Raw genomic sequence first — 6,000 nt, forward strand, 5'->3', positions numbered from 1 at the left:
TGTAGCACCACATTTCGAAAGCTTCTATTCTCTTCTTGTCCAAACTAGTTATCATCCATGTTTCACTTCCATACATGGCTACACTCCATACAAATACTTTCAGAAACGACTTCCTGACACTTAAGTCTATACTCGACGTTAACAAATTTCTCTTCTTCAGAAACGCTTTCCTTGCCATTGCCAGTCTACATTTTATATCCTCTCTACTTCGACCATCATCAGTTATTTTACTCCCTAAATAGCAAAACTCCTTTACTACTTTAAGTGTCTCATTTCCTAATATAATTCCCTCAGCATCACCCGATTTAATTTGACTACATTCCATTATCCTCGTTTTGCTTTTGTTGATGTTCGTCTTATATCCTCCTTTCAAGACACTGTCCATTCCGTTCAACTGCTCTTCCAAGTCCTTTGCTGTCTCTGACAGAATTACAATGTCATCGGCGAACCTCAAAGTTTTTACTTCTTCTCCATGAATTTTAATACCTACTCCGAATTTTTCTTTTGCTTCCTTTACTGATTGCTCAATATACTGATTGAATAACATCGGGGAGAGGCTACAATCCTGTCTCACTCCTTTCCCAACCACTGCTTCCCTTTCATGCCCCTCGACTCTTATAACTGCCATCTGGTTTCTGTACAAATTGTAAATAGCCTTTCGCTCCCTGTATTTTACCCCTGCCACCTTCAGAATTTGAAAGAGAGTATTCCAGTTAACATTGTCAAAAGCTTTCTCTAAGTCTACAAATGCTAGAAACGTAGGTTTGCCTTTCCTTAACCTTTCTTCTAAGATAAGTCGTAAGGTTAGTATTGCCTCACGTGTTCCAACATTTCTGCGGAATCCAAACTGATCTTCCCCGAGGTCCGCTTCTACCAGTGACGGTATTGACTGTTTTTTACCACTGGTGTACTTTACACACGACCAAATTCTCTTCGGGTTTTCTAGCATATTTTGAGACTGTTTCATTGTGGAAACTATTAAAAGCATCTCGCATTGAAGTCCACACTAAATTCCGAGCTTCCATGAAACTTAGCCAGTCTTGGGGATTTTGGGTTCTTCTGAATTTGGCATGCTTTTTTCGTTGCTTTTGCGACATTGTTCTGGCGTGTTTTGTGTACCATGGTGCATCAGTGCCGTGTCTTATTAACTTAAGCGGTATGAATCTATCTATTGCTGTCGGTATTGTATCTTTGTATTTGAGCCATATCTGGTCTACACGCACATAATTAGCTCGGAAGGAATGGAGACACTCTCTCAGGAAGGCATCAAGTGAATTTTTATCTGCTGTTTTAAATACGAGGAGCATTTGAAACTTCCGTCTAAAAAATAAAAACTACTTACGTGTTTGGGGGTAAGCCTTTTTTTATTTTTCGACATAGTCTCCTTTTTGACTTATACACTTCGTCCAACGCTGGTCTAATTTGTTGATCCCTTCCGAATAACAGGAATTGTCCAATTCTGCATAATAGCTATTAGTTGCTGCAATCACCTCCTCGTTTGAATAAACTCTTTGTCCTGACAGCCATTTCTTAAAATTGGGGAACAAATAGTAGTCCGAGGGAGCCAAGTCTGAAGAACAGGGGGGGGTTATGTGAAACGAATTGGAATCCTATATCCAATAATTTTGTGACCACAACTGCTGAGGTGTGTGTGCTGGTACATTGTCGTGATGGAAAAGGACTTTTTTGCGATGCAATGGCTGGCGTTTTTCTTGCAGCTCGGTTTTCAAACGGTTCAATAACGATGAATAATGTGCACCTCTAATAGTTTTACCCTTTTCCAGATAGTCGAAGAGGATTATCCCTTGCGAATCCCAAAAGGCTGTCGCCATAACCTTTCCGGCCGAAGGAATGGTCTTCGCCTTTTTTGGTGCAGATTCTCCCTTGGTAACGCATCGTTTAGATTGTTGTTTGGTCTCAGGAGTATAGTAATGTATCCATGTTTCATCCACAGTGACGAAACGACGGCCGGCCGGGGTGGCCGAGCGGTTCTAGGCGCTACAGTCTGGAACCGCGCGACCGATACGGTCGCAGGTTCGAATCCAGCCTCGGGCATGGATGTGTGTGGTGTCCTTAGGTTAGTTAGGCTTAAGTAGTTCTAAGTTCTAGGGAACTGATGTCCTCAGATGTTAAGTCCCATAGTGCTCAGAGCCATTTGAAGCATTTTTTGAACGAAACGACGCTTAAAGTCCTGCGGATTCTTTCTAAACAGCTGCAAACCATCCTTGCAACACTTCACACGATTCCGATTTTGCTCAAGCGTGAGCAATCGCCGAACCTATTTTGCGGATAGCTTTCTCATGTCCAAATGTTTATGCAAAATATTATGTACCCGTTCATTCGAGATTCCCACAGCACTAGCAATCTCACACACCTTAACTTTTCTGTCATCCATCACCATATCATGGATTTTATCAATTATTTCTGGATTCGTAACCTCCACAGGCCGTCCAGAACCTTCAGAATCACTTGTGCCCATATGGCCACTCCGAAAATTTTGAAACCACTTATAAACTGTTCTAACCGAAGGTGCAGAGTTACCGTAATGTTTATCAAGCTTCTCTTTAGTCTCCTGAGGCGTTTTGCCTTTCATAAAGTAATGTTTAATCACCACACGAAATTCTTTTTCGTCCATTTTTTGACAATCACTCGAATTCCTTGATTCACACGAATGCCAAACAGAAATGGCTGAAGCTTGGTGTGCATTCTTTGCAAAGATGCTACTAACTAAACATGACCTCAATACGCCCTGGTGGTGCCATCTCTCGGACTTTGCACGGACTTTTCAAAGGCTCCTCGCAGATATATTTTGCGCATATTTTTAGTGGTTTTGGTTGATACGGTTTTGAGCCTCGCTACAATGAACTTGTGTTCACTAAATCGTGCACTGCCAATACTTTCACAATTGTTGATGCCTAGAGACAGAACGGCTCCGTATTTCTCCAGTGGACTTCCAACTACTTATTGAGTCTATGGGACGTCGAGTGGCTGCACCACACCAGGCAAAAGAAGCTCCGAGAGGATATTAGGAGGTATCCAATGACTTTTGTCACCTCAGTGTATAACTGGTAGCAGTCGTTCGTGTCACCTTCGACCAGTGACGTAAGTGGTGTCAGCGAAGTGGTGTTCATGTGCGTGTCAGCTGTATTAAATGGGTACTGTACAAGTCGACGTTGAGACGTGAGAGGGTGGCGGAAGGGAACTATCGTGTTTGGACGTGCCCGTCTGACCACCGTGGTCTAAGTTGCCCGATTTGTCGGTGTCTCAGAGTGGACTGTCCAGCGTCTCTACGGCGAATGGTGCACACCTCGCTGCAAAGAAGTTCGGCGTAGGAGGAGTGGTTGTGAAAACTTGCTAACCGGCAGGGAACGAAGACGAGTGGCACGGATTGTGAGTGACAATCGGTCTGAAAGTCCGCAGTAACTGCTGCTGTCAGTGACTCCGGATATCTTTCAAACGGTGTCCGAGGTGACATTGCAAAGGGGGTTGCCCGCAATGGACATTCAGAGCCGGGAACTTCGCAAAAGGCCATTCCTCACAGTGGCTCGTAAGGCTAAGTGGCTTCAGTGAACCAACCAGAGCAGAAATTGGGCGGTAGCTGACTGGAGGCGTATGGTGTGGTCCGACGAGTCGCGACTTTTACATGTTTCCAAATGCTGTAAAACATCGAGTGCACCGCGGCTCAGTGACTGGTGCCGTTCGTCCCACAGATGGTTATGCGGTATTCTGGATAGCGCTTTTCATAAAATATCCATTTCCAAAAACTATCGATATCTGACGGCGATATATTTTTAGCCGCAATATCGATGTATAGATATCGAGTACCGATATTTTTATTTTATATTATACATTTTTTTGCAATTTTCGGTAAATATATGAAACTGTTGTTTTGAAATTGTAGTACAACATAATTTTACTTTCCAGAACGAAGGTAGGAGACGAGGTACTGGCAGAGTTGAAGCTGTGAGGACGGATCGTGTGTCGCGCTTGGGTAGCTCAGTTGGTAGAGCACTTCCCCGTGAAAGGCAAAGGTCCAGAGTTCGAGTCTCGGTCCGGCACACAGTTTTAATCTGCCAGAAAGTTTCATAATTTTACTTTCACTGTGTGTAGGAGTCTTACTACCTTTTGAGCTTTCATCACGTCCAGTTTCTGTCTTTGACTGTGTAAAGCAAGTATAGGTGGCACAAAGACGTCCGATTGCATTGAGGGACGGATATAGAAGATTTCCGATGTATAGAAATAGCACACCAGTTGTGTTAAAGAACAACTTTGGTTTTTGCGATGGGCTGAGACGTGTAAGAGGAAATGCTGACGTAATCGGCGTTTGGCGCTGCCAACAGAAACTGTAATGTTTAACTTCACTCAGCACTTTCGACACTATAATTGCTAGTTTGCTGGCGTTTGCAGAAATGAAAAAACAGGAAAGTCGACATGAAGTGCTCCGGACAAATCCGATATGTGACAAAACCGAACGTCGGACCCATCTGACACCTTTTATTGTGCCACTTACGTGCCGTTACCATTGTTAGCGAAGTGCGTAAATTTCCTTTCAATTCTTGCTGTAACAGAGATAGGCAGGCTGCTAGCGTGTTGATGTACAGAATATCTAATAATAAATTTATGCTTAAATATACAGTGAGACCTGAGCTTCTCCCGGCATTTACAATTTTCAAACGACTTACGGGAATTCAGCCAGGTAGTGTTTACAGCGATCACCGATATTTCGGCGGGACTGCACGCCGCACATTTTCCAGGCACAAACTGCAACGGACAGGCGATGTACAGGCAAATTTAAAACAGTCTGTGTCGCCTGGCCACCAAGAGCTGTTGCAGGATGATTGATTCATGGATCCAGTTATATGGCTCCTTCCGTGTATAGCGATTTTACGACTATGACGAGTGGGTCCTGAAGAGGGCTTCAGTGTAATACCGAAACTGGAAGCACATAGAAGTTAATAAAATAAAATAAACTTCTACAAATCATACGGCTGTTGGTAAATTATTGCATCAAGGGGGAAAAAAATATTTTTTCATGATCATATCTAGATTTTGATACTTTCTTTCGATATGTCGAGTGTCGATAACGACATTTTCTGAAAATCGATATATTAGTTTCCAGATACTTTTAAAAATATCGACAGTCCTTGTTCTGGGTGAGTTTTGCTTACCCCTACTTGGAAGCAATCAACCCGGTTACGGTGAACATGGTTCAAAATGGTTCAAATGGCTCTGAGCACTATGCGACTTAACTTCTGAGGTCATCAGTCGCCTAGAACTTAGAACTACTTAAACCTAACTAACCTAAGGACATCACACACATCTATGCCCGAGGCAGGATTCGAACCTGCAACCGTAGCGGTCGCTCCGGTTCCAGACGGTAGCCACTCCGGCCGGCACGGTGTGCGTGAACCAGGATGTTTATTTCAACATTCTCGGTAACCAAGTGTTGCGCTTTCGTCTCCTTTCCCGCCATCATGTTCCGGACACTCCCGTCTTCCAGTATGACAACGGCCGCGTTCAAAAGCCTGCGTGCATGCGCTAATGGTTTGAAGAAAACCCAGATGTTCTCTCGAACTTCTAGTGGTCCGCTAATACACCCGATTTTAATTCCGTAGACACTTTTCAGGACAGTGGCCCAGTGGATGAAACGCCGTAGTCAACGCAATTTTGTAGCTCTCTGTGATCTGCTCGTCAACGAATGACTTCAGCTGGATGTGGCGTACGCGAAGACACGTTTGGTCTCTCTTCCTCGCCGAATTGGTGGCGTTATCAAGACTGCTGGCGTTGTTGTACGGTCTTAGCGTCATGTCTCTGGGGCTCATTGATTCTGTGTCGGTTGTGCTAACCAAACATGTCACCACGCAAAAGAACAAATAACTATATGCGTAGCGCAAAAATATTACCAGTGGAGACAAGCATGGAGTGGATTTCACGTTTGACTATTTCGTTCATAAAGGGCGTGTGAAACACCCTAACCGCTAAATGAAATTGCCCGAGTGG

The sequence above is a fragment of the Schistocerca nitens genome, chromosome 10, assembly GCF_023898315.1.
Source record: "Schistocerca nitens isolate TAMUIC-IGC-003100 chromosome 10, iqSchNite1.1, whole genome shotgun sequence".
Lineage (NCBI taxonomy): Eukaryota > Metazoa > Arthropoda > Insecta > Orthoptera > Acrididae > Schistocerca > Schistocerca nitens.